The sequence below is a fragment of the Vicugna pacos genome, unplaced genomic scaffold (assembly GCF_048564905.1).
Source record: "Vicugna pacos unplaced genomic scaffold, VicPac4 scaffold_19, whole genome shotgun sequence".
Lineage (NCBI taxonomy): Eukaryota > Metazoa > Chordata > Mammalia > Artiodactyla > Camelidae > Vicugna > Vicugna pacos.
In genome coordinates, this window is record NW_027328740.1 from 77,173,282 (window position 1) to 77,187,110 (window position 13,829).

The 13,829-nt window shown below is 41.8% G+C and overlaps 1 protein-coding gene across 1 annotated transcript in view; it reads right to left on the reverse strand.

Annotated features, from left to right (window-relative positions):
- Positions 1–477: 477 nt before the first annotated feature.
- Positions 478–13,829, reverse strand: part of LOC140693567 (uncharacterized) — a 102,086-nt gene continuing 88,734 nt past the window's right edge. Inside the window, exons 8-12 of the mRNA XM_072957355.1 lie at positions 13,136–13,279; positions 11,233–11,353; positions 4,898–5,097; positions 4,468–4,594; positions 478–749 (exon numbers count right to left, since the gene is read on the reverse strand). The gene's annotated coding sequence lies outside the window, so the exon portion shown is untranslated. The remainder of the gene's footprint in view (positions 750–4,467; positions 4,595–4,897; positions 5,098–11,232; positions 11,354–13,135; positions 13,280–13,829) is intronic.

The window sequence follows — 13,829 nt, forward strand, 5'->3', positions numbered from 1 at the left end:
GAGATTCCTCATCTGTCCATAAAAATAACTGCCCATGGCACACAGAGTTACAAGTATTAAAGGAAATCACCAAATTCACAAAGTAGCCAAGGGGCTACCAGTGCATCCTAAACAGACACATGCTGCCTTTAAGGCTCTGACACACACCAAGCGTGGTGGTCGAACAAAGTGTACACTGCTAAGTGTCAGTGTGTTAAGTGCTTCATGTGTGCTATAATAATCTTCAGAACTTACAACAAGCCCAGGAAGTAACGAATATTATCATGCCCATTTCACAGACTCACCATCAGTTTAAGAGAGGTTACATTCAAGTCCAAGGCGCTATGGTGAGTAAATGGCGATTTCAACCTGAATATGGGCCCAGGCCTGGGCTCCATCTCTGTCCCATCCACCTGACCACTGCCTATGAATTCCACCTGTCCAATACCCAAGTTGAAGCCAGCCAGCTCTTAAATGCAATGTGTGTCACCGTTTGTCAATGTTGGTTCATTACCATAAACAGTTCTCAGAAAGCACTTCAGAAAGGAAAGTTGGACTCACATACCTGCCCACAAAGAAGAAGAATTCTGCCTTGCCTTCTCCTGTAACGTGCAGAAACCCTTCCCATTCACCACCGAATCCTTTTGTATGCTTCCTCCGTGTTCATGTTTACACATGGCTTATTAAAGTAGAAGTTACCTGCAGTAATTCCATCTCGGTTCCATTCCAAGCTTCCAGATTATCCATAATCAGGGTAATACCATAATTTTCTGTGAATGAAAACACTACAAATTGAATGAAAATATTGCAACCATGTCACTAAACAAAGAATGCTGAAAACAAGTCATCAGCGGCTGCCGCCACCCCCCAGTGAAGACAGGCCTGCAGCCATTCACAACGGTGCCCTCTGAGCAGACTCAGAATAAGAAAGGACAGATTACTGGCCCTAGATAGCTAGGTGCTTGTCTAAAGTATATATTCAGTCAGCCCAAATGTTGGCTTCCTCCCATATATTGAAAAGCATTAAATTCATGAACTTGAGATACCTGGCTTTCTTTAGATAACAAGCAATGTTTTATTGTTCTGACTACCTGGTCTTTGTTGTAAAGCTCCTATATAATCCTAGCTTCTCCCCTACTCTTGCGAGCAGTCCCTCAGAGTGTTCTGAGAGGCGGTCATCCTGGCTCGAGTCCTTCTGACAAATAAAACATAACTCTTAATATTCAGGCTGCACGTTTATTTCAATCAAGTCCCAGAATAGACACAACTCATCAATTGTGTAATGGGACACACTGGATCAGGAACCAAAAGAGTGTAGTAGTCCCTAAGAACTACGGCTCCCTCTTTCTTCCTGTCATTATACAATCCCACCAGAACTCATTACTTTGCTGTCTGCTCCTCTGGCAACCAAACTCAGAGAAGAGTCAACTCAGCAGAGCGTCCTGCTGGGGAGAACCCCTGCAGCAGCACTGCAGGCTGCCTGCCCTCCCGCACGCTCTGACGACTGCTAGTGTCCTCCGTGGAAACCAGGCCAACAGAGCTGTTCCCTACAGCTACAAAGTCCCAAATATTAAATAAAACCTTTCATTTTATACTATATGTTACATATATACCCATCTCTGAAAACAGCTTTGCCAGAAGCCCAAATCTTCAACATTAATCTGCAAAGGCAAATCAGGTCCCCAAGGGAAAACAAGTCTTAAGACGATGCTAAGACCTCCAAAGTCCTCTCCACGACCATAAACCAAACTGCCTGCAGGTCTGCAGCTGCAGGAGGCTACATGTCTGCTTTTAAAGCAACCCCTTCCTGCCCTCGGGTGCTACAATGCCCTTCTACGCCCTCCCATCTCAGGGTAAGAGCACCCACTGCAGAACCTTGCAGGGCAGCACTGACAGGACTGGACAATGAGGATCAGAGCTAAACTAAGCCTTCTGATGACACGAGTTGTCACTCGGTCACTTTACAGATGAAGATATATATAGAGAGAGGTGGGGTGTTATTGTTCAAAGTCACACAGATAAAAAGTGACAAAGTCTATAACTCTGCTCCTCCCTCTGGTGTGACGCCCCAACTGGGACAACCACAGGGTTCTTTCGTGCCTGCCTGACCAGTTCTTTCCTATCACTCATGACCCACCACAGGGTCTGAAATTAGCCTGCATTTGCAGCATCTTTTCCCTCCAGTTTCTCAGGAACAAGGCTGTTCGGGCCACTTTATGACTTCCAGGTCCCCGAAATCTCCGTGCTCAGGCTGCTCTTGCCTGTGCATCCGGCCCGCTGCTCAGAGGCTCTTCCTCCCCTGCAGGAGGACGTTTCTACTCTTCAAAGGGACACCCCCTTAGGGGATCCCTCCTCTCGCCCTCAGCTTGGCAGGTGTCCCAGGCCACATCGCGAGATGCCCCAATAGGACTGCATCTGCCCAGGTCTGCTAGTCAGACCAGCAGCCTCAGAGCCAGGGATTATGCCCAGGTCACACTGCAAACCTACTACCCGCCTCACAGACCCCAGCCAGCAGGTCACCTGGAAGTCACAGCAAGTGCCCCACCCAATCCAGAAGCCTCTTCATTTCCCAGCACCACTGATGACTGGTTTCCAAACTTTGGTCAGTTTCGCACAAAACAACACCTTCTACTGTGTAGCGGGTGGTTTTTGCTTCTGCACCCCATTCTTACTGAAAACGTTAAGGGAAACCAAAAAGCCTCTTCTCAACCCTTTTCTGATGATACCCTCCCACCCACAATATACATATGCTCAAGAGATTTGGATCCACGTGATTTTGTTTCCCTTACGATAAGTGGCTCAAAACACTGCGGGATTATTTTTCCTTTGAGGGTATTAGGACTCAGTTTCTCGGCTTTAATCTGTTTTTGTCTTTGTCTTCTTTGTTCCTAGCAGTTGCCACCTCTTACTCCATTCAGCAGCCTCCCTCCCAACTTCTAGTCTAGGAAATCAGCTGTGATGAGGGGCACGGGGGCATTCACAGAAGATGCAACAAAGGCAAAAAGAGGCTATATAATTTGCCAAAGATATCACCTTCAACCCCCAACAGAGTGTGTCATGTCCCTGTGTTTAACTCTTATTCTAAGCAAGTTAACTTTTTGTAGATTATGTTTATAAAGATGAGAAATCAAAATACATACAAGGACACACATCAACTCTAAGATATTCATTAACTCCACTATTTTGTTTCTATTTATTTTATTTGTATTAAAAAATTAAGAACCCCTGCAACCAATATAGCAAAATGTTACTGGGTTTTAAATACAGAATATAGAGGGGTTAAGTGTGTCATTACTCATCCTTATATGTATGTTCACAAGATAAAATTATTTGAAAGTCTCTCTCCCCTCTCCCTACTCACTACTGGCTCTCACCTGAGATCCCAGACCACACATCTAACAACCTTTCACTTTACCCACAGCTGAACTCATCAGTTTTCCCCCAGAAATCCCTCTGCAGCTTTCCCTCCTCAGAACACAGCAGGACCATCATTTAACTCATTAATCCACCCAGAAACCTGGGCCTTACTCCATCCTACCTTCACAGACAGCTTTAAATCTTTCTTTTTACCATCTAAACATGCCTTCAATCTGTTCGCTTTTACCCACTATCCTACCGCTCAAGTGGAAGCCACCAACACTGCCCACCTGGACTCACGAGTCTCCCAAGTGGCCCCACAGCCACTCTCCCCTACTTGAGACAAATGGGATTGTGTCACTCCCATGCTTTTTGGGCTCTTTTCAGACCTACTGTTCATAGAAGAAACCCCAATTTCTTCACCTTGTGAAGGTGTTTGCCATGAAACTGTCAGCTCATGGAGGGCAGGGCACGCCCTCTCCCCTCAACCCCACTCTCTGGCAGAGCATCAGCTTGGGAGGACCCGCTGAGCTACATCAGCCTGTATCCTAAACCTGGTCTTGGGTTCTTAGCAAACTGCTTCACTTATCCATACATATCCAAGGTAGATAAGAAAGATTTTAGATGTTGAGCTAGACTATTCATTTGGGGATTTTGCACTGGCAACCTGCAAGTATATGTTCTAATGTTTGTGTCTTGTTAAAACCACACACAGATTAAAGGAGTATTTGTGGAATGTCTTCGGAGTAAAAGGGTTCTGTACTTTTACAGATTTTATGTTTTATAACATGAATAACCCGGACAGGGTCACAAATGGAACCGCCTCACAAGTGACAAAAGACAGGTGAGATGCATATAGCAACAGGTCACAAAGATGGTAAGAGCAAAGTTGTTTCTCCAAACCCCCAAAAAATTCCTCCAAGAACAGAAAACTCAGAATTTTGAAAGTAAAATACTATCATATAAGGAAAGAAAATAAATAATCCTCTTCATCAGGGTTTCAAGATCTGACTGCAGAGTTATTAGCAGGCTATACTGAATCCTAGCACAGAAAAATCAGATGGACTACTGGTGAGTAAGTTCCAGGAAAACGGCAGTAATTCCTCCACTTGAAAGAGGACACACACTCACTTGTTCAAGGTGATTGTAAACAACATTCTGCAGAAATTCAGAATATTCAGGCACCGCTTCTAGATGGTGATGACACGGAAGGATGGCTTGGATGCATGCTTCTAACTGAGTCACCGGCATTCTTACACTGCAGGGGGAAACGGAGGCCCTCAGCCAAGAGCAGAGATGTTCCTGTCATGTATCCCAGGTCGTGCCTCGGGGACTCAGTGTCCTGTAGCAGTCCGGCCCCAGGCGAGGACCAGCAGCGTGGCCCACCCAAGCAGGAAGGGCACTGTGCTTGAGAAAGCCCACACCAGATGGGAGCAAGAGTGGCTGGTGGGGTTTTGTGAACCTATGAATGCTCATAGAAAAACACCTGCATACATTCAAGTGATACAATTAACAGTAGCATTCTTTTTAACAAAATTTCAAATGTCAGTGGTAATTTTACCATTCCTTTTCTCTTGTCCCCTGCACTCTGAGACAGGCTTAGGTTCTCTCACACTTGCAGCTCTGATGCAATAGTTGTGAAGTTATTTTACTTTACTGCAAGTGTCTTCGCTCCACGTGTCACTGTGACTGTCGTCTCTTAACACAGTCAGATATCTTCCTGGATCTCTCCATGAGTTCCTTGCTCCTGCTTCTCAGATCCTGAGATAAAGAACAGGTGAAGGCACATGACTGGAAAAGTCAATGTGGACTTGAGCAAAGTCCTCAGTGACCCCCTAGGTGAGTGTTGACCACCCCTTAGCTTCGATTCTCAAAGTTCTGCCCAGGGTGACATCCAGACAGGAGGGAGTCCTGGGCCCAATTAAAAGCTGTGTGGCTTGGGTGCGGGGAAAGTTGCAGGAGCTAGTTCCATAGCCGGGACCCTCCACACCTCTGCTCCTCTCTCTCCCGAGGCCCCGCTGCCAAGTCCCCACGCTCCCTGATATTCTGTCCTTCTCTTCTACTCTACTTCAAGCGCTTTTCCTCTTCCTTTATTCCCTGATTATCTGCAGCTGGAGAGATTTTTCCATCACAAAATCTGAAAAAATTTCCTGCAGCTGAAAAAGAGGTGCCAGAGGTCAACGCGCATATGGTGGTTCCTGAATAGAGCCCCTGGTTAGGGGGACCCTCACCAACACTCACGGGACATCAGGTATGTTACAGGGTCGACCACCCCCAACAAGAGTTTGCTGTGACCCCAAGGCACGCACAGCATCCCTGCTCACTAAAGTGTAGTTGTAATCCGTTATTAAGAAGCAAAAATAAAAAAAATTTCTCATGTTTCTTACTAAAATTATTTATGAGTTAGAAAAAGAAATTGTAAAAGAAAAGAACAAATTTGACTCCATGTTAGATGTGTTCGTTTGGCTTTAAACCTGTACCTTGTTTTCTAGGCTCCGACTTGCTATCTCTGCACCTTTTGTGAAAAAAAGTTGCCTTTAGCCTGAAATATCCAGGACAGCCTATTCTCCGGGCTCTGATCTTTAAGGATATTAGCTCTTCTACACTTATGTACAGATGGCAAGTGGCAAAATAGATAATAACCTTTCTTTTATTTGGAGGTTTTACGGGGGCACCTTAATTTGACCCACCATGGACAGCTGCAGGAACAAAGGATTCCAAGGACAAACAATTCGTACAGCGAGAAGTTTGCAACAACCAACCACATCCCCGCCGCTTTTTAGTATAAAAGGAGACTGAATTCTGCTTTGGGGAAGAGAGTTCTACTGGATATCAATATGCCATTTTCTGGGTCTGCCAGATTTTCAAATGAAGTCACTCTTCCTTACTCCAACATCTCATCTCCCCATTTATTGGCCTGTCATGCAGCAAGCAGAACGAGTTTGGACTTGGTAACAAAATGACTGCATTAGAGGTAGTATGTCTCCACTGTTTCCTCATTTCCAGTATGTCACAACCTATCAATTTTATATGCTGTTTAACAACATGACAAAGACCTATTACAAGGAATTGATTCCACAGAAATAAAATTATTTCTACTCCCTCAAGACTTTTTTCTTTTCTATTTTATTTTGTTTTGCTTATTGAAAAGAAAATAAAAGTCAAATCATTTTATTTCATGTATTTTTATAGCTACATAATGTAAATACTACAAAAATATTTAAATTGCAATAAAACTTGTTAATATATTTGTATAATGATATATAAACAATCAATGCAGATTAGGAAAGGAGTAGATATTTACTAAAAATCTACTGCACATCCAGTCTTTTACAAGCATATCCTGGAATATAAGCTCTATTATCCAGGGGTCCCCCACCCCCATTCTCACTGCCGATTCCCTTAGTAATCAACTACCAAGGCACCAGCATAGAACCATGCGATCGCTATTTTAGGTATAAATGAATGAATTAGCTCATTCAATTCTAAAACAGAAACCTTAAAATAAATACTGAACTTATTTACAGATAAACAAATTTGGACACAAAAAAGTACAGTTTCTCCCCCAAGACACAAAGATAATAATTGGTAAAGGCAAGATTTGAACTAATCTGCCTGATTATAAAGCTAAGGTGGAAATCCCCTTCGACTGTGTAGGTCCAGCAGCACAGCCCATCACCCTATCTTTGTTCAGATCTGGCTTTAGACAGCCTGAGACAGCACCCCATTCCTATGGAACTCGAGGGGAAACGATAACAATAAGGATTTTATATTCAGTAGTTTCTTAGGTCTCAATTATATAAAGTGTCAGCAGGTCAGCAGAAAACTCTGGGAAATATGAGTGGGTCCAGAGCTTTTCGCTGATAAGAAACTCAATCTATCAGGACAGAGTGACCTTCCCATGAGTGGCCTCATGAACATAAACTAAAGGCAGCTGAAATGAAAACTAGCAAGAACATGGAAGTGAAGCAGGAAGGATCCCTACTATCCCCTGCCCAGTTGCCTCTTCACCCGCGTGGACAAGATGGCAGAAGACCCAGGTTCTTGTCTAAGTTACAACATCATGGATTCTCACCCATAAAATGTTGCAACTCTATGCTGTCTTAAGTCCTTTACAACTAAAATATGATGACACCAATATCTCAGCGGAATGTCTATGTCTCCACTTTCTCTCTTCTATTAGGAGACTATATCTATGGCCACAAACAGAAATTCAATTAAAAACACCATGCACGAAGCCTGGTGAAAGTCTGTGTAAGAGACATTGTTCTCACTCTCTGTGAATGAAAACTCAGAAAAAGTGGACCTTCTCCCTCTGTAAGTGGGAGGTAGACTGATTTTGTGTGTGTGTGTGTTTGCACGCACATGTGTGTGTGTAAATCATATAAAATATATTCTGGGATTTGCACAGTTTTTTTTATGATACTATCATTTCATGAGGATGAGACAACCTTTAAAGTAATTTGAATCTATTTTTCTGAGAGGCTCTTTTGGTGGAGGATGGGAAAGGGGAAAGGAAAGGAGGAAAGAAGTAAATGAAGCAAAGCTGTAAGAATACTGCTAGGGAAAGGCAAGACATTAATTTTGTTCCTACTTGCATCACACACAAATTAGGGACTGGCTTTCCCCCATGTCTTGTCAAGCACTGAGTTGCAGAAGAACAGGCGACAGCCCATTTCTCACTGAGCTTGTGACTGTATGTGACATCTTATAGACACAAATTATTTAACCTGATCAAACACTCTAGCAGCAGGATGTAATTCTCCTAATTTGAGAGACAAGAAAACAGGAAGTGAAAGACGGTATATAGCTTGACAAAAGTCAGAGGACAAGTAAACTAAAGAGGATGAATTCAAACTCAGATCTGAATGCAGAGTCTGATATTCCCACTCCCAGGGCTGGAAAATCCTTAACACAAGGTTCCCCAGCTCCTCTGCATTGTTCCTGGCACCAAGCATTTCCCATGGCGATGGTCTCCAATTCTCAGACACAGTGCTCTGTGCAGCCAATAACCTCCATTCGACCTTGATCATCTACCTGCCACGCCTACCAGGCTTCACCATACAGGCAGGAAAGCTGGATTTCAAGTGCATACAAAGCCACCCTGGTTTAAGCTGGACTGTTTATCAGCTTTTCCAGCATAAAGGCAGCCATGAAAGTGCTCACAGTTTGTACATGAGCCACACTACCTCTCTCCATCTGTCTCCCCACCTATACTACTTAGCTATGACCATTTTGAGAATCTTGGAAACAAATTTTTAAAAACAGAAAAGAAAGGATTCTGTAACAAGTACTTAATACTTACAATTTTAAATGAGAAGTTACAAAGTGAGTATTTACAAACCGAATCTGCCTTCCTAGGTGTCAGTTTTAACAGTTAAAAAATATAATAGCAAAAATTTCTCACTTAAAAAATTAACAAAAACATCAACAATAATCTGGAATAAACTCAAAAACAATGCCCATGTTGTACATGGAGAAAGTACAGGACTGTACTGAGGGGTAAAGTAAAAGTGTGAAAGTAGAGACATCAACCTTTTGTATGGAGGAAAGCAGTTTTAAAGATGTACGTTCTCGTAAAGATAATTCAAAATTACTAAAAAATCCCATGACAACACTTATCTTTTTTTTTTAACTTGAAAAAATTATATTAGAATTCTTCAGGAATAATAAAGTCATAATACAAGCCAAGAAATTTAGGGATCGAAAAAAGAATCAAAAAATTCACACTGTAATATATTAAATAAATTTTTACAATATGTAAGATATAGTGCTAGAGTAAGAAAGTAAGATTGACAGAAATAAATCATGAGCTCAAAAAGAGACTCTAGTATACATAAGTATTTTTTACAGGTGGGATTTCAAATTAAAAAGCAAAGTATGAATTTAATAATTGTCTTGTTACAATCAGAGAATACCTGGAAAAAACAAATTCTATTCCCGTCAAAATGACCACAAGAAAAATTACAGAAAATGATGTAAATATTAGAAAGTACTAATAAGAGCAAATACAACTCTTTGCTCATATCAATTCAGCTTCTCCTCACTGTAACAAGTACCATTATCATCTCCATCTTAGAGATTGAAAAAACCTACAGAAGAAATTTATACCATTATAAGAAAGCATTTCTAAGAATAAAACCCAAAAAGAAGACATTTACTATCTTAAGATTATTTTGGGCCACAACAATAATGAACCTACTGAACAAAATGAAAGGCAAGAAATGACAAGTAAAACTCTCTGATACATGTTGATGAAGACAAGGGGTTAATGTTCATAATACACATTGAACTGTCACAAAGCAGCAAGAAGCTCCCCCACTTAAATGTTTGCAAAGGACAAAAGGGATCATTCACTTTTTAAAAGTCAGATGGCTAATGAGTGAAAAATGCTCAAAACCTCACTGGTCATCAAGTGCAAACTAAAATAATGAAAATCATTTTGCTCGTCATATTGGCAAATATGTTTAAAAGATATTATAGCTAGTGTCCATCTTTGAGACAACAAACTGTGAGCGATCTTTTGGAGGATGACATGTCAATGGATATGTAAACTCTGAAAAACGTGTGTGCACACAGGCTGAACTCCACTTTTAGGAATCGTTACATTTAGAAAAAATCAGTTCAAAAAGATGTACTCATCAGAACATTTGCACAGCACTGTTTACAATGGTGGGAAGAAATGCTGAAGTGAAATCATATCCAGCGATAGAGAATTGGTTACATAAGTTATTCTACATCTTTTCATGCCCCACAGGAGAAGGAATTTCAAGATTCACTTGAAAGCATCCTGTGATGTATGAAGTTGTCACATCCAAGGACTAAATTTCCAGAAACCTTAGCTAAAGGAATACTCATACAAGATCACAGGAATGTTTGTACAAGAAGGATGCCAGTCAAACACCCTTTCTGACAGTGGAAAATGGAGAAAACTTAAGTGTTCACCATCAAGACAATGATGCGGTAAATCACGGAGAGCTGTGGGCACTAAAGTTGCAGCGTTTCAGCGTGGTCCAAGGCCTTGTCCACAGTACTCTCCCACGAAAGGTGTCGTTACACAAGAGACCAAACCTGCACATCAGGAGACCCCTTTACTCTATCTGAAAGGACCGGGTGAGTCTGGAGTGGGAGGAGGTCTATGATATATACGTTAGTGAATAAACCGAGCTACAGAAAACATATAGTATGGCCTTATTTTTCAATAAAGCATATATACACACACATATACATAGATTTCTCATATACGTGTATGTATGTGTGTATATATATATGACAAAGGCATAAAGGTCATGAAATATATACTCCACATTGTCAGCAGCTTTTACTCTCAGGAAAAAAGGGGAAGGGAAGTAGGGGACTTTCGGTACCACCACAGTTCTCTTTTCAGAATTTCAATTAAGTATACTTGGAATTTAAAAGTTTACTTAAATACAAAGTAAAATGGACGATGCCTCCACAAAACAGAATGCTATACTGGTCATTAAAAATCATGTCAGGGGAGATAGAATATTGTAGAAAAATGTGTAATAAGCCGAATGGAAAATGGAGGTCTCCACACAGTAAACAGGCACACAGTGCTCACTGGTTTTTATGACAGAGCTGATACACACTGATGAAAAGAACAGAAAATAGATGTTAAAGTGTTAATTATTATCTTTGAGTACTGGGACCAGGATAGACCCTTTTGACTCTTTTTTCAGACTTTTATATTAAATACACATTATTTTTCATCTGAAAAATGCATTTTTAGATGTCTAGTACCACACATTGGAAAAAATACATGAGTAGTTACAGAAACAAATAACTAGGAGACACCGCAGCACCGTCACACAGTGTAGAAAGGGCGATCCTGAATAACACCACGCAGTTACATAAGGACCCACAAAGTGAGAGCACCTGCTGTAACAGGACGCGGCTCCCTTCCATTTGTCAGTTGTGTCTTCAGGGCTGAGGCATTTCTGAGCACGGCCAGTGTCAGTGCTGGTGTCTGGATGGATGCCACTGGAGGTGAGGGCACCTGCAAGCCGAGAGGAAGAACAGAAGTAATCCTCTGCTTTTTCTGTCTTGTTTCTTTGTTACTTTTAAAGAGAGGCGTAAATAAGATAAACTGAACCTTCCTTACTGAAATTTCACTAATGAAGCCATTTTTAAAGTGTTCACAACTTATATTCTGCCTATAACTGTCTTTTCAAAAAAGCCTCATATTTATTAAATGTTAATTAACTCAGTTAATTAACTACATGTTGAAACCTTTTAAAAAACATGAAATGCACTACGTGAAAGCACCACACATGCAGTGACTAGCTCAGCTGTCTTTACGGCAGTGCAGTCAGCCCCCACCATCCCGAGACCCTGAACTCCTGATGCTGGGAAGAGAGCACGCTGCTTCCTCAGATGGAGAGAAACGGTAAAAGCATTTTCTGAAATCTACAGCACTGACAAAACATAACTGCTTAATCCCAGGCTCCTTGGAGGCTGTCATTTTCCGTTTCTGGCCAACACCCGTCAATGAGCAGAACCACCCCATTCCCGAGTCATGGGACTCACGTGGGCAGCAGTTTTGGAGAAATTTCCAGTTATAGAATGTTAACCAACTATACATAAAACTCTGAAAAAGAAAAGATGCAATACTCAGATTTTGGAAGACACTCAAAATATTCTCCTAAGTCTTAGTATTTGGAAAGGCTGGGCTTCTCCTAAGCCACTTATTTATTTCACAGCCAGTGAGCATCTCCCACAAACCCTGCTTCCCTGTGTGTGCTGGGAGCCTCAGGAACATTGATGCTGTCTATCTTATAAGTCACAAGGCAGAGGCGTGTGTCTCACGCCTGCAACTCTCACACAGGCTCAACTCCGAGCCTCAATTTGTGAACTTGGCCCCATTTTCTCACCTGTTTATTTGGTATCTGTTCTTCTGTAAGCTGCCTGAAGTGCTTCTTGGAACAAGTCAGAAGAATGAGTGGGTAGAGAAATGGACAGATGGACAGGTGAGAGATGGGCAGACAAACAGGGAGACTCCAAGAGAAGGGGAGCAAACAAAATTTCCTATGCAAAACCCTCTTCTAGTCAAGGAAGAAAACCATCACGAAGAAGTGTGAAGAGGCAGGTGGCTTAGGACTGTTTCCTGGATTCCATCAAAAGTCACACCACGTGATGAGAGGGTAGAAGTATAAATAATAAAAGAAAAAAAGCATGCATGTTTGAAAAATATATCTACATTATGTACTTTCTAAAGAATAGGTTTATATCAGCAAGGCTCAATAACACAATCTTTGGGTATTTACAGAAGTGAGAATCCCATCTCCAATCCGCAAGACATCCCTTCGGAGCACTGAGGGTCTACACGGTGCGATCATAAAGCCGTAACAGCAAAAGCTGTGCTATCCTGCACTTACGAGGAACGAGCAGCTGTGCTTGGCCTGCCCACGCGCGTCGTTTACAACCCACAGCACCTCTACGGGGGAGGGATGACTAGCGAGCCCTGCCTCTGCAGGAAAGAAAAAAGTCCGGGAGAGGCTAAGCCGACCTACAAGTTCTCCATTTCACAGGACTTGTCACTCCAGAGCAGGACTCGAACTCGGCCCACGTTTGTAACCACAGTACTACCGTAATTTATGTGCTTTTTGTGTGTATAATACATTTGTTTCTGGCATGAAAGTGTATTTAATAAATGATCGGTTGTCTTGTATATTTCATTAGCTCACAATCTTTATATTTTTGAATTGTACTCTTCCCCTGGAGAAATGAACGGAAAGAGCAGTGGTCAGAATGAGGTGGGGCTTCATTCTTTATCTGTTACCTCATCTCATCCAAGTCCCCAAGCAGGGAGAAGGAGCAAATGTTCTCTTCATCTTTTAAAGAGAGGGCTCCAGTGATGGTGATTTACTCAACTCCAAAACTAAGTCTGGGGGAAGGGCACATGCAGCAACGAGAGCAGTATCACCTGTAGGAAGGCAAAAAGAGCTCAGGGGATGGCTCAATGGGTCAGCCTGATTTAATTTCAATTGATAATTCAATAACACACTCTAAAAATACTAGCATGCAATGGATTTGCTCTTTCTTGACATCTAGCAAGTTTCCACAGCCGACATGTAACATTATCATGAACTAGTGAAAAGAAGAGTCCACAGACAAGGAAAATCAATGCCACAGGCAGGCTGAAACCCAGGCTGGAGGAAAGGAAGAGAAAGGGCATATTTAAGAAGAGGGGAAAGTCTGGGAAAAAGACATCATCACAAGGACTCTCAAGCGTCATCCAGCAATCATATAATCATTCTTTCAAGAGAGAGTTACTTAGGTCCTATTTTGTGCGAGATTTTACAAAGGGCAAAGAGAGACCACAGCGTCCATGGTGGCAGCAAGTTGCGGGGCTATAATACAATTCTAATCTTGGTACCTTGCACAATTGTCCTCAGTATAAAGGCAAAAATTAAAGTAAAATAATACTATGTAAACCATACACATTGCTGAAATAAATTAAAGAAGACCTAAAT